The sequence below is a fragment of the Hydra vulgaris genome, chromosome 11, assembly GCF_038396675.1.
Source record: "Hydra vulgaris chromosome 11, alternate assembly HydraT2T_AEP".
Taxonomy (NCBI): Eukaryota; Metazoa; Cnidaria; class Hydrozoa; order Anthoathecata; family Hydridae; genus Hydra; species Hydra vulgaris.
In genome coordinates, this window is record NC_088930.1 from 26,468,164 (window position 1) to 26,492,826 (window position 24,663).

General features: G+C 28.1%; 1 long non-coding RNA gene across 1 annotated transcript; it reads left to right on the forward strand.

Annotated features, from left to right (window-relative positions):
* On the forward strand, positions 1–23,560 carry LOC136087544 (uncharacterized). The gene is made up of 2 exons (XR_010641862.1): positions 1–383; positions 23,474–23,560. It is a non-coding gene; the product is annotated as an uncharacterized LOC136087544 (long non-coding RNA).
* The last annotated feature ends 1,103 nt before the right edge of the window (positions 23,561–24,663 follow it).

A 24,663-nucleotide genomic window follows, 5' to 3' on the forward strand; every position in this document is an offset into this window, starting at 1 on the left:
AATAATTGAAAGTGTTCTTTTCTGATGTATTTACGTGTTCTTACAATTTATTTACAGCTGTTTATAAGCTCTTGCGTATTACAAATTTATTGCATATACTACAAATTACAATGGGTATACATTCTAAAATAGACATCAGAATAAAACAACATGAGTTACGAGAAAAAAATAACATTACTTGTAGATCAGAAATCTCTATAACTGCTCCTTTAGCCGAGAGAGAAGAAGACAAACTTCTCAGCATAAACATAAACCATATCTTGGTTGCAGAGAAGTAGTCTAGCTTGTAAAACAGTTTGGCGCAGAGCCTGGTTAGCCCGCAAAACCTTCTTTGAAAATTATGATTATGTCTTGCATAAGCTTAACAGTGGAGGCTTATCAAAGTAAACATTTTTTATTTTTAATCTATTTTCAGTATAGATTTTTTTTATAATTTGTTATAAATTTATCATTGTTATTACTTTTTATGTCATTAGTATTAATTTTATGTATGAAGCTTTTTATGATTTCGTTTGTCTGGAATAAATTTACTCAATTTATTGTTTAAAATAAGTAACTTTCTGACATACAGCAAAGTCAAATTCGAACATGATTATGCTTATATCAAACGACAATATTTTTGAAAAAAACATGCAAATATTGGAGCCTCGGACTAACAAAAACTCCAAAATTTTTGCTCTCTACATGCAAAACAAAAGTCGTAATCAAAACGCAATCGCTAAGTTAAAATTAACGAATATACTTTACAAAGTTATGCAACATTTACATCACGTGAATGTATGATGAGCAAGGTAAGTTGCGTATACGGACTTAGTTGTAGCTAAGTAAAAATATTTTTGGCGGATCAATTTCACATTATACTAAAATGACAGCATTCAAAATTGTGTACTTTTGCAATATTCAAAACTATTATTTGTTTCATTTATACACAAGTACACAAAGTATTAATGAGGGAAGAGTGTGTATGAAAGAACCATTCGATTATTTCTAACTTACCAGTATCCGACCATAACTGTATTTTTCTCTTTGTGTGGCAACTTTCATCACACATAATTTTCAATACGGATGAAAAAGGATACAGTACTGTTTCAGCTCCTCCAAAAATTATAGCTGCGATAGGCTCAAAACAAATAGAACAGGTTACATCAGCAGAACGAGGTGCGCTCGAAACTACTCTTTTTTTAATTAATGCTTATAATGCTAATGCTTTTTATTAATGGCGTATTAATTTTTTTTAGAGTAAATTATAAGGATTACATGTTAAATAATGGGCCTTTTAGAGCATTAGGTTTAACTCATGTTTCAGGATGGATGATTGAAAATAATTTTGTGAAAGCAATGGAACATTTTGTAAGTCATGTAAAACCAAGTGAAGAGAGTCCAGTTAAAAGTTTATTTTTCTTAAAAGACTTTTTACTTTTCAAAAAAAGTTACAGCTTATTCATAGCACAAAGTGGCTCTTTCATTGACATGATGTTATGAAAGAGCGGTTTCCTCTTCTTTTTTTAAATAAATACATGACAGAAGACATAACATTAGCATTGTCATCCAATTTATTCAAATTTTATAATATTACCAATTAAATTAATTATTTTAAAAAAAAATTATTCAAAAATGAATTTTTTTAAAAACTGGATGATTAGCAAGTTAAGTTGCGTATAAACCTCCCCTATTACAATAAAATTTAGTGATTAGCAATCAAAGCCACTTTTCATGATGCATAGAAATTTTTTAGCTACACCTCTCAGTGTATTATATAATTTTAGGAATTAAAACAATCTAATATGAATAAACTGAAATTTAAAATAAGGGCAATAATTTTTTTGGGAAACGACATAACTAACAATAAACCAAAGCTCCAACAATAAACCAGAAAATTTTTTACAAGGATTTTACTTAACTACTATAAATTTTAATTGCACTTTTAGCACAACTTAATAAACTTTTTAGCACAACTTAATAAACTTTTTAGCACAGCTTAATAAACTTTTTAGCACAACTTAATAAACTTTTAAATATCGCTCTTGCAAATCACTTTTTTTAATCGATCTTACACATATTTACATTGCTTGAAAAGTTTTTGTACAGAAAATCTAGAAACAACTAGAAACTCAAAGTTAAATTGCATTTTGCAGCAACACATGCTAAAAAAAATTGCTTAAATTTATCACGTAGCCACAAATGTTTGTGATGCAAGAGTTCCTCAAATTATTAGTGAGGCATGTTGATCGATCATTTTCAAAAAGAATGTCACACTGGCTCCTTTTTTTGTTTTTTCTACTATCAAATTTCAACTTAAGACACAAGATCACAGGTTGACTTGTTCCATCCCATTGGGCACCCAAAGTCGTCCTTCGACTACTTTGGGGTGCCCAATGTTCAGATCCTACCAATATAAAACGACTTTCGTCCGTTGTCGCGTTAAATAAGGTAACGCGGGGTTAGATTGACAGGTGTGTAACATTGACACGTGTTATATTAAATGTTTTTACCAGGCACCAGTTGACTATTGCTTAAATTATTTTAACCAACGCGACAGTAATCTGTTGAATGAAGAAATATAGCTATTTTTATGCACTTAATTGTAAACGACACAGTACGGCAAACACAAATTAAATTTATTCTTAATTTTTTTATTGTTAAAAAACCTTTGTTAAAATGTAATTTAAACAATACTATAATATAATTTTATATGTATTTTTATGATGTTATTTGTAAATGCTAAGCATTTAAAATGATTTTTTAGTATTTTTTGTTTAAAACGTGCATTTCAGTTTTGGGGTAACATTAACAGGATTGTCGAAGTTACCCCTTAGGTCTGTCAAAAATTACTCAATGCTCACAGTGCAAGTATGCTGTTCTGCAACCGGTCAGTTTTTATCACCATATATTGTTTATAAAGGTCTTCACCTTTACAGCACCTAGTGCAATGGCGGCAAAACGAGGTAAAGTAACAAGTGAGAAATTGTCAACGGCAGAGTCTCGGGTGTAATTATTAGAGCAAGTAATAACGGAAATCATAATAAGATATGTCAATGTTACACTATTTCACCTTATGAAACTATATCTGTTTAAAATAATGAATTTAAATTTAATTTTTTTTTCCAGATGTGACAACATCTGAAAAAAATCTTATATGAAACCATATCTTGTTAAAATAATGCATTTGTATTTAATATTTTTTTCCAAATGTAATTACATCTGAAAAAAGTCATATATGTAACTACATTTGGTTATTATAATGCATTATAATTTAATAATTATAACATAAAACTTGTTAAAATAAAGCTATATAAAGTTACATAATTGGAAAGAGGTTACTACATCTGTAGATTTCACAGATGTAGTTAAGAATAATAATAAGGTATAGCTGTAACAACTGATGTTAACAGTTGCGAAGTGCAATAACAGTACATAAAGCACTGTAACAGCTCAGTTTGTTTTTTGTTTGTGTTTTAATAAATAGTTTCTGCAGAATTCAGATTTGTCTAGTATATTTTTGAAGTTATTTATTGAAGCAGCTTCTTTTATTTCAGATAGTAAATTGTTCCATGCATTTACGACTCGATTTTGAAAAAAATGATTTCTGAAGGTATTTCTGCAAAAAGATTTTTTCAGTTTGAACTACGCTCTTCTTAGTCTATGTTGTATAGAGCTTTTTTTATATGTTTAGGTCTAAATATTTAAATGTTCTCTTTATGATACCTAAAGTTCTGTTTGCTTTGCTAGTTACTGAATCAACCTGTGAGTCCCATCTTAGATCCGATTGAACTATTGTACCTAAATCACATTCAGCTTCTGTGTTACTTAATGTATAATTGTAATTGCCATCAATATCAGTCATTATAAATGTAGTATTTTGATTTTTTCCCCAATATGCATAACTTTGCATTTTTCATAATTAAGTTTTGTGAGCCAGATGCCACTATATTATTTACATCATTTTGACGGCTTATTGAATTATTCGGATTTTTTATGTTTATTATTTTTCTATCATCAGCGTAAAGTTTGATAGAGTTTTTTATTTGATCTGGAAAATCGTTTATGAAAATCAAAAACAGCAGTTGTCCTATGCTGATTTTGATTTAATAAGCTGTTTTTTGTTTGATAGTCCATAATTTTATCTCGAATGATTGATTCCAAAATTTACATGGAATAGAGGTCAATAAGATTGGCTTGAAATTAGATGGATTGTTCGTATTACCTTTTTTAAAAATCGTGGTTATATGTGCTGATTTCTGGAATTCAGGTAATTGTTTCTCAGTCAACGATTTTATGTGTATTAAATTTAATGGTTCACAGAAAGTACTATGAGTTTACTCAAGACATATGGGCTTATCCCATCTACTCCAACAGTTTTGTAAACGTTTAATTTTTTAAATTTATTTTCAATAGCATGGCGAGTTATTATATTGTTTATATTTACTTCTAGAATTTTTTTAGTCTTCTGCAGCATATTTAATATTTTATGCTAATCTTCATTAACAAAAACTGAATTAAAACTTTTGTTTAAAATATTTGCTATAGAGTCTCTATTTGTTACAGTGTTATTATATTCATCAGACATCGAAGCTATTCTCCCGTCAACTTTTTTTTTAGAATTAATATAACTGTAAAATAATTTGGGATCTTTCTTTGATGTTTCACTTTTTCTTTTTTTGTATTCAACATGTTTTAACTTCAGCATGTTTTTAACTAGTTTACTTTGTATTTTGTATTGTTGAACAAAAATGGGTGATTTAGATTTATTTGATGTTAATTTGTTCCATAAGATTATTTTATGTCTGATTTCAGTCTTCATTTTTTTTCAATCCGTGGTTTTAAAGCTATGTGTTTATGGACTTTTTAAGGTGTATAACTGTTAGATAATTCGTGATACTTATTTACATAGATTTTGTAACATCCATCAACGTTCTTATTAGAAAAAAGATGTGACCATTCTATACTATGGAATGAATTGTTCATTTCTTGATAGTTTCCAGCTTTGTAGTTAGACTTTGAATTCCCATAAGAAGTTTTTGATGTAGTTGGTTTTTCTAACATGTAGTTCCGATGCAATATTTGATGTGCATTAATTAAATTGCTCAACAGAGGATTATAGCCTATGATCGAGATATGCTCTGGTGCATTGGTTAAAATCAAATCTAGGGTATTGCTTTCTGACATGTGCCTAAATTAAAGTTGTCATTTAAATTGTCGAAAAATATTTGTGCTTGTCTATCATTCTTTAACACTATTTGGATATTCTCATCATTTCATTTTATATTTGGGTAATTGAAGTCTTCGGCTAAGAGTAAACCTGAATATTTGTTGCAATCAACACTTTTTTTGCTATATTTATTATTTTATTGATTATTTGATTTGTAAGTACTGTAGCATCTGGTGGACGATATAAGCTATCAATTAAGATATTCTCATTTTCACAAAAACAAATTAAATTTATTGTTTAGTGAAGTCGCATTTGTATATCTACTACAAAGATTATATTTGGGTATTAATTTGCATAACAATACGTGACATAACTAGATACATGATTACATGTTGATGGGACAGCCAATACTGCAGGTCGATAAAAACAAATTGATGATTGCTATTGTTTTGGTTTCTTTATGAATTAAAAAATTTTGGAATTTCTTAGAGTGTAGTAGTTTTGATTTAGGCTAGCATTTAACAAGTTAACTTTACTTAAGTTAACTGCTTAATGAGGTCTCTTTCGGATTCTGTCATACCTGAGTTAAAATATACGTCGTTTATCTTGTTTCTGTTAATGTATGCAAATTATAATACACTTATTTTGTCTGACGTCTCAATGTTAACTGGTGGTATTTTTGATGTCTCTCTTGTTTTGAGTCTGATTACATTCTTTTATTTTATTCTTGTCTGCATTTATTGAGTCAAAAAAAATATTTTACCATATTTTCATCAGATATTTTTTTGTCAACATTATCATGATTTGCTAATTTAACTACAAATATAATAATATTATTTTTTCTTTTACGTTCTTTTTACCTTATGTAGAACCTTTTTTTTTTATATCACTTTAGCCTTGATTTGTATTAACTTTTCTTTTTACGACTTCGCTCCAATTATTTAGATCTTTTGATTTAACTTGGCATAATTTATTTTCTAATTCATTTACCCTTCTTTTAAGATTATTTATCAAAACATCTTTCTTGACAATTTTTTTTCTAATTGCTCGATTTTTTCTAGAATTTCTTGTAATAACATATTATGTCTGAATTTTTTGGTTTCTTAGTCTTAAATATTGCTTCAACACAAATACTTTCATTTTATTAATTAAATTGAAATCCATTATATGTATAATCTTAGAATAAACAAAATAAACAAAAGGAAATCTGAAAAAAGCTTCTTGATATTTACTGGTAAGCGAAAGATACTATGACTCAAAATGAAGTTTTGATTTTTCAAAAAAATAAAGACCAGATATATTACTGATTTGGGGAGAAATGTAAGAGAGTGCTGCTACATCGATTTATCTATACCTGCCCCAACCCAAACCCTCAGTCCATGTAGCAGCATTCCCTCGCATGTTATCAATAAATTATTCAATGTAGCAGCACTCTCCAGGGCCGACAACATAGAGAACTTTTTTTAGAAATTCTAGATATGGATAACTTTTTTTAGAAATTGACAACTGTGCTCCCCACTTCGAAACCCGTGTCGTCGCCTGCTCTCCTACATTTCTCCCCAAATCAGTAATATATCTGGTCTTCTTTTTTTGAAAAATCAAAACCTCATTTTGAGTCATAGTATTTTTCGCTTACCATGTTATGTTTACTAAAAAAATCGTTTGAATTTAAAAGTATATTTTTATTTACCCATATAATTTGAGTCCAGACATCAAAATTTTTTCTGATCTTATAGGTGTGTATTAATCAAGGACTATCTTTTAAAATATTATTTGCTAACTAATTGCCTTTTTCAGTTTATTCTAACAACATTTGGAATACTAAAATAGACACCCAGATAGCTGTATTTCAACACGATACTAGAAGATATTGTATTTCAGATAGTATAAAAGATTCTTGAGAAATTTATACCTAAAGTTTAAGTATAAGTTTAACTATAAGTAAAGTTACAAAATTAAAAATATACTTACAAGAGTGTGTGTGTTTATATATGTATGTATGTATGTATGTATGTATGTATGTATGTATGTATGTATGTATGTATGTATGTATGTATGTATGTATGTATGTATGTATGTATGTATGTATGTATGTATGTATGTATGTATGTATGTATGTATGTATGTATGTATGTATGTATGTATGTATGTATGTATGTATGTATGTATGTATGTATGTGTATGTATGAATGTATGTATGTATCTATCTCTCTATTTATCTATCTATCTATCTATCTATATATATGTATATATATATGTATATATATATATATATATATATATATATATATATATATATATATATATATATATATATATATATATATATATATATATATATATAAATATATATATATATATATATATATATATATATATATATATGTATATATATATATATATATATATATATGTGTATATATATATATATGTATATATATATATATATATATATATATATATATATATATATATATATATATATATATATATATATATATATATATATATATATATATATGTATATACAGGCCCGTAGCAACCGGGGGAGGGGGCAGCAGGGGCATTTGTCACCCAATAATTTTTCGAAAAAATAATTTTGTAAAAATGACTTAAAAAAAAAAAGATCATTAAAACAATTTCGGGCCTCCTAATCCAGTGCTCGCCCTCCGCACCCCCCCCCCCCCCAACCAAAAAAAATTTTTTTAAAAATATTTATTTGAAAAATTATTAGGGGGGGGGGGGGCAAATGCCCCTACTGACCCCCCGGTTGCTACGGGCCTCCATACATCGACTGAGAAATAGGGATTGGCGCAATTAAATGTACATGGTTTGGGTCAGGGTTAGGGTTAGGTTCAGAAATCAATCAGAAATGCGTTTTGCATTAAAGTGTCGAAAGAAACCAGGGTTTTTTAAAGTTGTTTTTGAAAAGGATTTTTATCATATTATGATAAAATTCTTTTTGTCATACTCGGTTAAACCGAGTATGGCAAAGATGGCAAATATTAGATTTTTTAATGTGTTTTTTTATACTTTAACATCAAATTAGAGAACTTTCCTCAAGTTTTCAGACCTATGTTATAATGAATTCTATCATAATCAATCATAACTTAGTGCCAGTCCGACCCTGACGCTCTCTATTGCTAACCTGATGCATCTGCTTCAACTTTTCTGCTTCAAATATTAAGCGTTATAATTTTTTTAACTCTGAACATAATAATTAAAAATTAAAAGATAATAAATCTTAATTAAATAATTGGTAGACATTAAATATATTTAGCTTTATAAATATTTGTAAAACTATCAATTAATAGATCTTGGGAACGTGCAAAACGGCCTACATCGAGTATTATTCTTATAGTGCGTTTTTGCTTTTTAAAAAGTTTTTTAATTTTGTTTTGATTTGTGCTGCACCAAGTTATGTTTAGATATAATTTAGATAAAATAAACAAAGGAGAATTATATATAACATTTTTAAACAAACTTGATTATTTAAGGGCCTTGCTTTATTAAGTAAGCAATTATTTCTTGAGACTTTATTTTTATGATAGTGTATATGATCTGTCCAAATACACTTTTTCCATCATTTTCTTTTTTCTCAACGCACCCCAAACTCAGTAAGATTCTTTTTAAATCAATTTTTAAAGTTCATTAGAATAACACTTCCCAAATAAGTTTAATTATCATGGATTTATACTAAAATACAATTAAAAATAGGAAAAAAAATAAACTGCCAAGAATAACATATGATTAGAAAGAAAACTACAAATTGGAATAATATTTTATATTATAGTGGTTTTTATCAATATTATATATTGATAAAAACCACTATTTAGTTTTCAAATCTATATTTAGCATCAGGAGCAGAAATTTATGGCAAATACTCCGCACATTGCTTCCTAAAGCTTGAGTAAACTTTGATTCTTTAATAAACAAAACTCAGTTACTGGTAACATTTATTGAAATACTGTTGATTATATTGATGCTATATCATCCCATACGAAAAAACCCAGTGAACTTCCAGTGAAAAAATGTTCCAAAACCCAGCGAACTTTCAGTGAAAAAATGTTCCAAAACCCAGCGAACTTCCAGTGAACTTGTTCCAAAACCCAGTGAACTTTTCCAGCGTACTTCCAGTGATCTATTTTCAAAACCCAGTGACCTTCCAGTGAACTTTTCTAGCGAGCTTCCAGTTATCTTTTTCAGTTAACTTTCATTTTTATATATAAAAAATGGAAGTTTAGCAAATTCGCTTGTATTTTTTTTTTAGGATGTAGTTTTTTAGGATATATTTTTTTTAAAACGTTCATAAACATTTTAAATATTTAAAACCGATAAGCGCGAAATAAGACAAATTAAGCATAGAAAAATAAAAATGTTTATAAATATTATACATTGTATTTCTATTTTAAATATCGATATTTAAAATAGAAATATACAATGTATAAATAATAAACCATCTTAAGTATGAATACAAACTTTCATAAATTTTTAACAAGAAAATAAAAAGGAAATTTACTAATATTAAAGTAAATGTTTTTTTTTTATTGACCTTGGCTAAGATTTTGTTAAAAACGAGTTTACGTAAGCATATTGTGGATCTTTACATTACGCATGTTTCTAGCGTAAATATAGAAATCGATCGAGATAATTATCTCGATAGTTATTTGATGCATTTAAATGGTTTACATTTATTTAAGCTTAAATCGAATTTTTTTCTATTTTAATCATTTAAACCAACAAAACAAAAAATCAAAATTGCATTTTTTTGTTTTGTTTTGATAGAGATTTAAATCATAAAACATAATCTACAAAAAACTTTAATAAAGCAAATTTGCATAAGCTTAACCGAGCTTGTTTAAAAAATTTTGAAAAAAATGTGAATGAAAAAAAAAATGTATATCTCATAAATCGAGAACCAATAGGCTGTACGTACATTTTTTGTTTTCGAATAAATGCAATTTGTTTACTTTTCCTGATAACTTATCTAAACTTTTTAAAATTTTATTTATTAGGATATTTTAGTATATTTATTTTTAGGATATTTTAGTATTTTATTTATTAGGATATTTTAGTATTTTATTTATTAGGATATTTTAGTATATTTTGAGGCAAAAAAATTATAAACGAGTTCTAAATTAGAAATGCGGTCTTTTGGTCCTCTACAGTCAAGTTATCAAAACAAAACAAAAATTAAGAAAATCGCAAGTTCGTCTCTTAAATAGTGCTTGACGCATTCTTTTCCGTTTGGGTCTGCGGAGCTAAAAAAAATGATACAATATATAAAGGACGTAAATAATAATTAAATAAAAACATATAATAAATAATATATAAAATAAAAAGTAAAATAGTAAGCAAACATAAAACAGTATAACAGGTAAAAACATAAATAACTTTAAAAACCAAGGATAAATTATAAAAACAAAAACATATTTGTATTTAAAAATTAATCGTTACTTTAAAATAAAAAAATTTGATTGGTGACACTAAAACATAAACTTAGCCAAACTTGTGACAATAAAAGTTAGTTACTATTAGTGATTACACGGTAATCAAAATAATTAATACTTAAAAAATATACTAAAACAATAATAACAAATACAAGACTTAAATTAAAAAAAAAGATCAGATGAAAATCTCAAGCAAGTTGAAATTAAAAAAACCTATTATTAATTGTTTTTCTATAAAATAAAATTAAGACACGGTAGTCTTAACAATATTATGTTAATTATAAATGATGAAAGCTGAAGATATAAAATTATAATCAAATACGAAAAGTAACACCAGCATTAAAATATAATAACTGTTTTAAAGTAAGTTCTGCGCTCATCATTAATTTTTTCACAGAGTGCAACACAGACATCATTTTTTAAAAAATTTGGAAACTTGGATATTGTAAGTTCTGCAAAAATTGTAGACTAGCAGATTCTCGAATTGAATTGATTCTGGAATTCCAGAGTATAAGTGTATCTGGAATTCCAGAGAATAATTTCAAGAATTTTTATCTGTCAAACTTCAAGAAAGTTATAACTGTTGGCAAAATTTATATCAATATTTAGTTATAAAACCAGCGACTTATTTGATTATTGGAAAACAACGCTATAGTCTGGACGCTACGTGTAATTTTTTCTTGGAAATGAAGTGGACATTACAAAAACTAATTAAATAGTTTAAGGTTGATGTCTTAAATGAGAAAAACTTTATGTGCCTTTCTGAATGTGCTTAAAGGGTCAAATTTGGGCCCTTATTTGGTACTGATGACGTCACGCTAATATATATTTTTTTTATCAAAGTAAAAAATAGAGATTTACGTCAAACGTTAGATATCCTCTTGAGAAAACCTTATAATAAATAACAACATTTTGAGAAAAAACTTACGAGTTGACAAAAACTTACATGTTTAATGTAACTTTAATGTCAAACGTTGGACAATCTCTTGAGAAAACCTTTTAATAAATAACAACATCTAAAGAAAAACTTACGAGCAGTTCTGAAAGTGCTTAAAGGATCAAATATGGGCCTTTATTTGGTACTGATGACGTCACGTTAATAATTTTTTTCCACAAAGTGCTCTTGATCCACTGGAGTTTCTATTGCTCCTAAAAGTTGCTAAAATTACTAAACTTATACTGAAAATGTTACCTAAATACTAAAATTTAGTATTTAGGTAGTATTTATTAATTATTTTAGAATGACTAATATGTTTGTAACAAACAATTATGTAACAAACAAATAATTTCGGCTAACGGCAACTATTTCAAGTTAAACTGCTAATTGAATAAGAGGAGTTATCAATACCTATAATAACACTAGTAAATTAACTTAGGAAGAAGGTTCATCTTGTTTGTTTTGACGAAGCTACCATCAGGTAATCCCAACGCCCATTGGATAGGACTTAAAGAATAACATAGTATTTGTTTCAAAGTTCGACCTTCTCTACTTCTTGCAATAACTAGCATCTCCCAAACATGCTTCGTTCGGCTGAGATTGTGAATGATTTCTCTATAAGGTAATACATTTTTTTCAATTTAAAATTGTTAAGTGTTTGCAGACGACACATTTTGATTGGAGCGTAAAAAGAAACTGTTGAAGATTGAATGCGTTCTCTAAAGAACCTTTTCTTTTAACTCATCAGGTGCTTCTATTCCAGAACAAATATTTACCAAAGAATCTCTTTGCTCAAAAGGACCCCAATTTGTAATTAGTATCAAAGCTCTCTCTACACATCCGTTGTGGAAATATTTTCTTAATGGTTTTAGATCTTTTGGTGTGTGTTTTTTGGTTGCGATTCCCATGTCATTTTTTAAAATTGAAATACATTTTGAAACAGTATGATTTGTAAGTATCCAGCGTTAAATGGTTTCTTCAGACGTACTATAACCTTTTATTGCCCCTTAGCATTTCTGATCACGATTAATTGCTTGTTCAATAGATTGATCAGATGGAACTTTGTTAAATGTACCGCTCGTTCTTCTTACGGAGAAGTTTCCATCCCTGTTTTCAAAAAGATAATAAATTATAAAGATTTAGTTTGAAGCTATTTTTAAAACTAAAACTTGTTGAAATCCGAACAAAATATTTTGCAGTATTCTGTGCCCGATATACTAGCAATGAGTCGAGGGATGCCAGCTTTACTTCCAGCGTTTTCTTTTAACATGTTTGCTGCACTTTCCGTTACGCATTTTATAAGCATTTCACTCCGTTCCTATCTTTATTAGTCTTCTTGCGATAGTAAATGCAACATTCTTCATCCGCAATAATTTTTCCTAAAACAGGAAATTATTTTAACTTTGAACTAGTACATAAAACAATAAATAACGTGAAAACTGATGGTAATTTTGTTTGTTTGCATTTCCCACCCAAGGGTTTTTTAATTTACGTGATCTATCTCTTTTCGATGAGGATGCATCATCAACGACTACACTCTCATTGACTTTTCCTACTATATTTTTCCGATGTTATAGAATGTTTAATATTTTTATATTCACATACTTATCGTAACATCTTTGATGAAACAAGAGAGTTGTTAGGCACGTATCAGGTAGAATGTTTATAATTTTAAAGTCATTTTGAATTTGACTAAAGTAAAAAAAGTATTATTATCAAATCCATGCGATTTATTATTTTTTCCGTACCAGTGTTTTAAGAAGTATATAAATAAACAAATTGAGTTGGACATTTAATTTGTGACTTACCAAGCATTCTTCACTATCGCAAGCGCATTTTCTGTAAAACCATGCAGTTTGTTATTATTACGACCAACTTCTCCTTGATGAAGTATGCAAGCATTTTTAATTTCTTTTTTAGTAACTAGATTGAGATACTGCAATTTTTTGCTAGTCGTTATTATTTACTTTAATAATAATAAATAAAAATAAATAAAACTCATTTATTTAGTAAACAGTTTTTGAAAAATAAACAAAGAACGGGAACAAATTTTCTTTTTTAGATTTATTAAATTAAAAGCATTTTATAATTTTAATACAATATTAAGAAGCAAATACACACAAATTTGTTTTTAAATAAGATTTATGAAATTTTAATTACATTGATTTGAGTAACTATATTTAAAACATTTAATTTTATAAATTTTTAACCCCCTGTCAAAAATTTGTAAAAACTAAATTAATGCTTTGCGGTATTCGATTTATAAACAACATGGCGAATATTATATACTTGAAATCTTCTGAATAAGTTGCATCTATTTTTGTCTCTAACTAAAGTTATAAGCATTTTCCCAGCGGCACGTAAAGATTTTTAAACTTCTTAAGTTATATGGAACAAGTCTATACAAAAATTAGAATGTCCACTCAAAATGTTTAGTTTTCTTTTTTTTTTACATGTAGCGACCAGACCAGGGGCGGATTTAGGTATGTGGTGGCCTCTGGGCGGAATATACTGTGGGGGCCCCTTATAAATAAATAAGGAAATATATTTTTTTACTTATTGAATAATATTTATTATTATGTTTAGTAGTAGTAATACTAGTAACAATTAACTACTATTTAATAATAAATAATTATAAAAACAATTAAATCGAGTATAACTAGTTACTAGTTATACTCGATATTATGATAATATTACTTAATATACTAGTTACTGTAACTAGTACATTAAGTAATATTATCATAATATTCAGTGTAAGTAATTAAATGCAAAATAATAAATAAAAAAAATAATGTCAAGTAATTAAAATTAAACGCCGGGAGCTTTTCTTAATTTTATTTGTACAAACTTATCAATAACGTTTTGAAAATCAAGTTTTCTTAATATAACAGACTCAGAGCTAATTATCGCTAGTTGATTGAGCCTGTCTCCGTCCATAGAAGTACGTAATCTATTTTTTATGTGCTTTAAATTAAAGAATGATCTTTCACTACTGCTGTTTGTAATCATAATAACAAGATAAATACGAAGAACTATTTCAACATTAGGAAAACAATCTTTTACTTCCTTATTAATTAATATTTTATACATTAAATGTTCTTGACTAATATTGTGAAATTCACTGCTTTCATCTTTAAAATGTTTATAAAATTCTTTAAATTGAATAAGTTCGTTTCCTAAGTGTTCATCAATATCATCCTGGTAAATTTTAACAAGTTTAATTGCTTCATTTTCAATTTCTTGGTTACTTAGTTGTTCTATTTTTCGAAGAAAGCCAAATCGTTGGTATACCAATTCATAAGCAGACTATCGTTTATCCAAGTTAGAAATAAACGTATCAATTACAGGTAAAAAATTTTGAATTTTGAATTTTTGAGAAGAAGTTAAATCTACCTCGGGTGTTTCATAAAAATCTATTGGATTTAAACGGATATTTCTTTGCCGTTTACGGTGTTTCAAATAATCTGTTGTTTCCGAAATTTCTGCTCCTTGTTTTTCATATTGATCAAAGTTATCACGTTTAGCTTAAACAAAATTTTTAAAGACTTAATAGCAGATATTGCAGTATTAATGTTTAATGTCGCATCTTGCAGTAATTTATTAGTTTTACCTACTCTTTCAAGGATATTACTCCAAAAAACCGTGTAAATTCCAGTTTCAAGTGTGCACAATTTGTTGTATAAACAATTTGCATCGCAACGCGTTTTTGTCGTTTGTTCAAAGTCATAAGCTATTTGAATTAGAGTACTTTTAAATTGTTTATAGCCTAGTATAAGAGCTTTTGTTGCATCAGATCTACATGACCAGCGTGTAGTATTAACTCGTTGTGGTACATGGATACGGGTTTTGGTATTTTCTAAACTTAGAGCTTTAACCAGTAGTTCATAACGTTTTGTTGATGCCGTAAAAAATACATATAAATGCTCTAAAAAGTCAAAAAATTCAACAGCAGCACTACAGCACTCGGCTGCTGCTTTTCCTACCAAATTTAGGGAATGTGTAGCACATGGAATCCAGGAAGCTAGTTTATTATTTTTCAGAATTTTTGATTGGAGACCATTATATTTCCCACTCATTGCAGAAGCATTATCATACGATTGGCCTCTACAATTTTTTATGTTTAAGTCATATTTATTTAAAAAGTTTATTAAACCATCATACATCATACATATCACATCATACATCATACATACTAGAGCTTATGGCCTTGGTTTGGCATAAATACCAAAAATCTTTCCACTGGTGTATCTTTTTCAATATATCTAAAAACTAATGTTAATTGATCTATATGACCTTCATCAGGTGTTGAATCTAATGAAATTGAAAAATATTTAGATATTTTTATACGAAAAATTATTTCATTCAAAACATTATTTCCCATTATTTCTATTAATTCTTCACAGATAGCAGAAGATAAATAGTGTGCCCACTTCCACGATTTGCATGATTTTCAATATGCTGTTTAAGAAAATTATCATACTCAGCTAATAGCTCTAGAATTCAAAGATAGTTACCATTTTTAGACGAACCGACAATTTCATTTTTACCACGTAATGCTAAACCTCGTTCACATATAAATGTTATAACACTTACGATTCTCTTAATTATATTACGCCAGTAACTCTTTACATCTTCACTTTGTTTTATAAGTTCATTGTTAATACGGCCTAATTCTTTTGAACGAACAGCTAAATTTATCACAGAATTTAAATGATCTTTGGAAGTTTCATGACTTATTAATCGATTATCTGCATGCTTCCAGTCACAGAAACCATCATGAGTAAATTGACTGCGTGTTTTGGACAATAATTTACAAACAAAACAAAAAATGCTACCATTGAATGGTGAAAAACATAACCATGAACGCTTAATTATTTCTCCGTTAGCAGTTTTTCGCTCAAACAATGATTTATTACATTTACGAGTAAACTTTACATCAAACTGTTTTTTTGATTTTTGTATAAATAATTCTTCATTACAATTTTGTAAATTTGAACTTCCTACTTTTGCCCAATAATCTATTAATCCAGTCATATTTTCAGGCCATAATCCTATATCTAAATTTAAGCTTTCATTTGTTTCTTCAACAATATTTTGAGGTGAAGGGTTTTCGGCGATAGTTACTAGTTGAGGCGGTTGAGCAATTTGATATGACTGAAATAAAAAAAATATTTAAAATATGTACCTAATGGAAATTAAACTGATAAGACTTTTTTAAATTTGTATTTATAATATTAATGTGTTTGATTTTCGATTTTTTTTTTTTTTTTTAATTAATATATACCTAAGTGGCCTAAATTTTTTCGATTTTATACAATTTTAATTAGGAAAGGTAAATTTGAAGAGATAAGTATAGGTTAGTATGTATACATGAAAAAAATATTAATTGTAATATTTATTATTTAAACTACCTAACCTGCATATATTTTATTATTATATGCTATTAAATATAAAAAATAAAAAATATATATTATTAAAATTAATATTTATTCTTTGTATAGTAATTGTAAAACTTTGAACCTCAGAAGAAGAAGAAGTTGTGTTGGGCTGTGTTATGAAAAACTCTGTCATTCGCCTAGTTTTTGAAATTATTTCCGTATTTTTTTTATCTTTTTCTTTTGCCAATTTTCGTTTATCTGCACCACTCATATAAACTCGCTTTACGTTATGACGATTTTCTTTTCTTAAAATTTAGACCATTTCTAAATTTTAACACTATTCACTGGTTAACTTATAATTTAAGAAACAAATAAAGTCTGTAACTATTGTCTATTGTGTATGCAACTGTTGTTAACTGACATCTGACATGCAATAAGTGCAACGAACAAATAACGATAATTTATCTACAGACAGATAGTCTGAAATGTGTGTTTTATATTTCCGAAAACCCACATGTGTATATTTAGAGTCACATTTACTAATATTATTACAATCGACGGTGCACACCGATCGCGGACGGCATAAACTATCTTATCTTGATTTTTAGAGACCATTCGATGTCAATAAACGTAAATACATCTATTATTAGTTAGTAAAATAAAAATTTTTAAATGTCCAAAAAAAGTTCAATATTATTTAATTAAATATGTGTAAATATATATAAAATATTTTTTCTGTATTCTAATTTAAATATCATAAAATTGTGGGGACCCCGAATTTGTGGGGGCCCCTGGGATGCAGCCCACTCAGCCCTCCCCTAAATCCGGCCCTAGACCAGTCTACTAAGTTTCCATTAAACTTTTAGATCACCGGAATGAAAATGACGTTTTTCCAAACTTTCAGCGAAGTGGTAAAATTTGCGAAAAACCCAGCAAACTGGGTGAATTTCCAGTGATCTTCTACATTTCCAGTGAGCTTTCATTGGAATTTCGCTGAGTTTTGTTTTAAAGGATACAATGGAATGGGTATCAATGAGGATGATGAAGGAAACCAGTTTTTTGAATTTATTATTTAACACTCGTATTTCCTACGCAAATCTTCTGCAATAATAATACAAACGTCTCTGATCACTACTTAAATCATCTAAAATTTCTTTTTCTGATACAACGTCGATACTTAAAAACACGAAAATTAACAGCTAAATTAAATTCATTATTGATATTAACAAGTTTTCGATTCTGCTGAATAATATGATGAGTTAGTTTTCCATTGTTTTAAACATAAATCGACGCTTTTTCGGATAAAGATAACAGCCAACAGTGTAAAGTATTTGTTCAAACTTTTTCTCTAACTCCGGAACTATTCCTACCTTCTAACCTGTGTTTGTTTAAGTATTGTCTACTAAAACTGATTTTAGAATGTTTAAAGAATGATACTCTTTAAGAACTTCATACAGGCACTGAGCTCAAATTTTTCTGTTGGTCCAAAAAGAGTTAAAACTTAGCAAATAAGATATTCCCTGTCAAAACGGTTAGGTTAAAGTTGTTTAGTCACAATCATATGATGTTCATTCTCTGTTGATCTCTTTACTACGACTTCTGTTTTTATTTTCCTTACAACTACAGTTTCATTATTAACCTTACAATTAATACCAATGCAAACAAATTCTATTTTATCTTCAATGAGTTTTAAGAATGATAGTACTTTTGAACTTGTCTAAAACTAAAATTGCCATGATTGTTGGATCAGAAAACTGTCCTGATTTAGTGCATTTTATTATGTCGCTCCATTTGAACTTTCTATATTGTTCCTTATGCACCTCCAATAGAACTTTCTCTATTATTTCTTATCAGCTCATTAGCAAATTTTCCGAAACTTCCTAAGATTGTAAACTCTTGATTGTTTTTTTTAATGCTCCCATATTTAACTTTTTGTTTCTTTGAAAATTAGTTTCTAGACCATTTATAATCAACTGAGCCAAGTTGAAATTATCACTTTGGACAAACCTTTTTCTCTGATCTTTTGTAATCTGATTTCTACAGGAATCTAAATACAAGTTAATACTAGTGATCAATAGCTCATGAAACTTATTATACTGTCATACTAATAATAAACTGTTTGTTTAATTAAAAAGTAGTTTTCTTTTATCTTATTTATCTACTCATCATAAACAGTTATATGGCATATATCTTTTTATCTGAGCTACGTGTGCATAGAATATGAGGAACAATTTTCTTTTTTATACTTGATATTTTTATAATTACAAAGAACAACATTCAATTTGCAAGAACATGGAGTGATATCAAGAACTTTTTAGAAGGGTTTGCATTCTGTATCCGCATAAGGGTTAGGACTTCTGCGAAATTTTATTTTTATAACACAAGGAAGTCAATTTCTTAAGTTCTTGAAGGATTAATTAGATTCTAGTTCAGATAACTTACTTATACTAACTAACTTATACACAAATAAATAAATCTTAAAAATTTCCACGAAAAACCACAAACAGAGAAAACTCGCAAAACAAATATTTTTGAAATGATCCCATAGAATAACTTTCTTCCTCATGGCATTTTTCTTTATTTATAAATCCTTTCTAAATATCTCAACTTTTTTCATCGAAAAAACTTACTACCAAGTTTTATTAATAATTTTGGACCGAAACAACAAAAGAATTCGAGTGCTAAAGAGCCATTGTCTGAAAAATCTAGGCAAAATAAGCAAATTCTGGAAGCGATGTCTTCAAATTATCCTCATTTTCAGATATTTTGGGGAAAAAAGATGAAAGTAAGCCACTGGTAAATTATTTTTTGAAAATTCCTTTTTATTTTGGAGATGTGGTCCCAAAATTTGGCTCATTTGTGAAAATATTTGCGCAAGTGCAGTTGCTACTTTGTGGAGCAATTTTAGCAACATGAATATAACAGACACATTTCTTTTACATTTTTCTTCTAATCTGGGTAGATTTCTACAGTAAAAGTAAAAATTCAACATGGTTACGTTTTTGGTTGTCTAGAAATCATGGTCCGAAACCACTAAATTTGAAATTTTACCCTAATTTTGAGCTCTAATATCTTTTAAGGCCATTATTTGCACGTAGTTTTCTTAGGTATTTTTGAAAGGCACTAGGACATACATTGATTATATGGAACACAAATCATGTGCATGCAAGGACCTGGGGAGAAGTAACCTGCCAAAAGTCACTTTTTGCGTTCAACGCGTCTTGATAAATTACCCATAACAACCGTGGCCTTAGGTCTGCCATAAACAGTGTAAGTTATTTAATTTTCTTAAACATGCATCTTTCAATATCTGAAAAAAAATCCATGTGCTCGGATGAAAAAAGAAGTTCAAGAAGTAGCCTTATTTCGTTAAATTTTTACTAAAAAAATACCCTAGTAACGGTATAGATATGCTTAGCTACGCCTACTTTACAACTTTAATAATTAGTATTGTAATTAAAAATTTAGATAGATTGCATTTTTATAACGAAATTGTACATGAACACTTGATATAAACTAGTTTTTTAACTTTGTCAATGAAAGAAAGAATCATTAAACTTTAAGACTAACTTGTTTTCCATTTAAAATTGATGAGAAATACAGTTTTCTAAGAACTATAAACAAATAAAAAATTTTAAGAAGTTTATTAATTGCCAATCTGAATTTGCACGTTGTCAATATTGTCTTTTGAGAGAGAATAATCTCGTCTTTGATTAGTTGGTGTTGGTGCATCAATTCTACAACCAACGTGAAGAGATAAATATTAGAGGGTATTTTTTTTTAGTTGGCCACTTGAAGCAGTTCTTTCCAGCTGCAGCAGAATATTCCATACAAGAAGCATATATGTCATCATTATTCACCTAATGGTTGAGGTAAAGACAAAGTAACGTCTAATCATTGCTGCTTCCTAACTTTTCCTTGAAATTAATTAATATAGTTAATTAACTAATAATTTTGTATTTCAACGCAATAGATCTCAAAATAGCAAAATGAATAATGATTAAGTTTGTTGAGTTGTTTAGTTGGCTTTAAAATTGTCTACAGCAGCTGGTGAACTTGCTCTAGATTCATTTTCTTTCCACGTTCTTCTCCAGCCATAAAGATCTGCATTAGCAATGTTTTTTGCTTTGAAGAGCTTCTAAATATTTTTCTTTTTGGTAACGCCTATCCAGTGATGTTTGTGAAGTCTTCAATCCCTTGTTTAATGATAGAATGGGAAAATAGCAGGTGATCAGAAGAATTAAGGCTCGAATTTAGGTTCATTTTGTTGACATAGGAAAGGCTCGCCCTGTCTACCATAGATTTTGCCACAGATCGAGAAGTGTGATATTCTTAAAGCATGTGTTCTGTTAATAATTCAGTATCATAAAATTATTCAGCACAACCAATTTGTGTACAAAACCTAAGAGTGTTAACACTTCTTTTAACACGTTGTTTTGGAAACTGATGGTGCAATATAACTTTTGCAATTTGAATTATAGCGCTTAACAATTTGAACTGAAAAATGGAATGTCACATTAGTATAGTTCCATCTTTTACCTTTAATAATTCGGAGGTATCTCTATATTATCATGTGACCAGAGAAACATTGAAAATAATGATAACTGTTTATGTTGAGAATTAGATTTGATCCCGATAAAGTAGACGCTTTGGAGTCTATTGTAACTTCAGCGACATCAACATGTTGAATTCCTTTGCCATTATGAAGAGCCTCATAAATATCTTCTGCAGTCAAAAAATTGTTTCCAGCATCAACAAAACTTCTTATGACACATTTCGCTCCTGCTGACTCTCTGTCACATTGATCTTTTCCACATGACAGCTTATTGTAATCATACCTTTTAAGAAAGAATTATTTTGCTTTGCAAACTTTGTAAATGGCTTCTCAGTAGAAGTTGCCATGATAAGTTGATGGGTTATCTGACTTAGTATAAGGGTTTTTTAAACAATGAAAATCATTTCTAACTTTGGCAAGAGTTTGACAGAGTACATCAACAAGGATTTACTGTCATCTATAGAGGGCAGTGAAATAGACTTTTTTTCTTAATTGACCATTTACCTAAACTAATTTACTTTAATTTAATTTACTTAAAACTAGTTTTTGTTAAGTGCTCATGTACAGTTCCGTTATAAAATGTATTATATCAAAAATTTTAATTACAGTACTAATTATTTAAGTTGTAAAGTAGCCGTTGCGAAGCATATCTATACCGTTACTAGGGTAAATTTTTAGCAAAAATTTAACGAAATAAGGCTACTTCTTGGACTTCTGTAGGCTTTTTATCATTCAAACACATGGATTTTTTTTCAGATATTGAAAGATGCATGTTTAAGAAAATTAAATAACTTACACTGTTTATGGCAGACCTAAGGCCACGGTTGTTATGGGTAATTTATCAAGACACGTTGAACGCAAAAAGTGACTTTTGGCAGGTTACTTCTCCCCAGGTCCTTGCATGCACATGATTTGTGTTCCATATAATCAATGTATGTTCTAGTGCCTTTCAAAAATATCTAAGAAAACTACGTGCAAGTAATGGCCTTAAAAGATATTAGAGCTCAAAGTTAGGGTAAAATTTCAAATTTAGTGGTTTCGGACCATGATTTCTAGACAACCAAAAACGTAACCATGTTGAATTTTTACTTTTACTGTAGAAATCTACCCAGATTAGAAGAAAAATTTAAATGAAATGTATCTGTTATATTCATGTTGCTAAAATTGCTCCACAAAGTAGCAATTGCACTACTTGCGCAAATATTTTCACAAAATGGGCCAAATTTTGGGACATAATATCTCTGGAATAAATAATAATTTTTCCAAAAAAATTTACTAAAGACTTACTTTAATTGTTTTTTACAAAATATCTGAAAATGAAGACATTTTGAAGACATCACTTCTAGACTTTGCCTAGATTTCTCAGACAACGGCTCTTAAGATGTTGCTATGGTGCAATTAGTTGAAAACGCCCCCATACCTGAAAAAAAGTCGTATATAGTTAGGCTTCTGCGCATAGATTAGTTAGGATAACAGCAATGAAAAAAAAAAGAAGCCTAGTATTTTTGAGAACAGGAAATGCCATTTTGGGCCTATTTTTCAAATACAAAATTGGGCAAATTGACTAATTTTTTTATATCACCAAAATTATTAGTTATATATCACATTTAAAAGATAATTTAATGCCAAGTAGAATGTTTGCTTACGCAAAGTTTAAAAACGTACGGTTCATGAGTTATATGAGCTTTTTTATGAGCTACTCAAAGTAAGAATTATGATGACATAGTTCTCGAAATTTTTTTTCTCCTTCAAATTGTAAGCATGATTTACTTTTAGAAATATAATGTAATGCTCAGTAAAATATAGTCTTGAGCTATTTAAAAAAAAATATATATTTTTTTAATTTTAGTCATAAATATAGAATAATAATTGTTTTAGGATGGCAGTATTAGTTTTTTTTATTTTTATGACTTTTTTTATTAAAATTATGTACAGTTTGAATGAATAGTTTTTGTTTTGCAGTTTTGTTCTTTTGTTCTTATTTGATATCTTATTTTAATTTAGGTAAAGTTAGACATTGAGGAGGAACATGAAAACAATAACATCAGTGATGAAGGAGAAAACTATAAAAAAATCTCTATCTTGATAAAAGTTGTCTTTTTTATAGCAAAGTTGCACTTAAGTATAAAAAAAGTCTAAAAAAAAGGACCTAATAATATTAAAATTTGAAACCACAAAGTATAAAGGGCTGGGGCTATAACCCCTCCCTCACACCTAGTCTCTCCTTGATCCAGTACTAACTTTTTTCCATTATAAATTACAAACTATTTTACTTAGCATTATATTTCTAACGATATATCATGCTTATGATTTCATAGAAAAAATATTTATTCAAAAACTATGACGTCATAATTCCTACATTGAGCAACTATAACTCACGAACCATATATTTTATATGGTTCGTGAGTTATAGCTAGGGTGTACATTCACAAATATAGCCAAATGCCTACATTTGTGAATGGGCTCCCTAAATTTGCAGCCTCCTCCGCTTATTGGGGTTGTGGGGAAGCTTAGCCACGGCTCTGGTATATATTTTCTATATAGAATATACTGTCTAAAATATACTTTTAAAATTAAAATAAGTTTTTCATCTAAACTGAACTAATAACTAAAACTTCGTTGTTTTTTAAAAAAAAGTCACTTTTTTTTGTGATTTTAAAACCCAAGTGATCTTAAAAAATCGTCGACAGCGTTTTTTCAATTTTCTACATGAATTAAACTCTAAAAAATACCAATAATATTACAATTTATTTAACAATGTGTTACTTCTTTAGTTTTTTATTTCAAAAAAAAAAAATTGCTTAAAAATAAAACTAACAATGCTCTTTTTCTATTAAAAATAAACCGTTAAAAGATATAAATAATTTAAATTTTTTTTTACCTAAACTAAAAATATATATATAAATTTAAATGCAAAAATAACATCCTCATATTGAGAATTATCATTTCTTGTTGAGTAACTTTTCAATTTTGCTAAATAATGCATATCATATTTAAAATACTTCATCTTGTTATTTAAACAACCTCATAGTAAACCAATACACTTTAATCGTTGATTTTTTGATTTGATTTTTTAGATTTTTTAAATATTAGTTTTTTTTGAAGGTTGAATAATATTAAAAATACTCCTATATATATATATATATATATATATATATATATATATATATATATATATATATATATATATATAT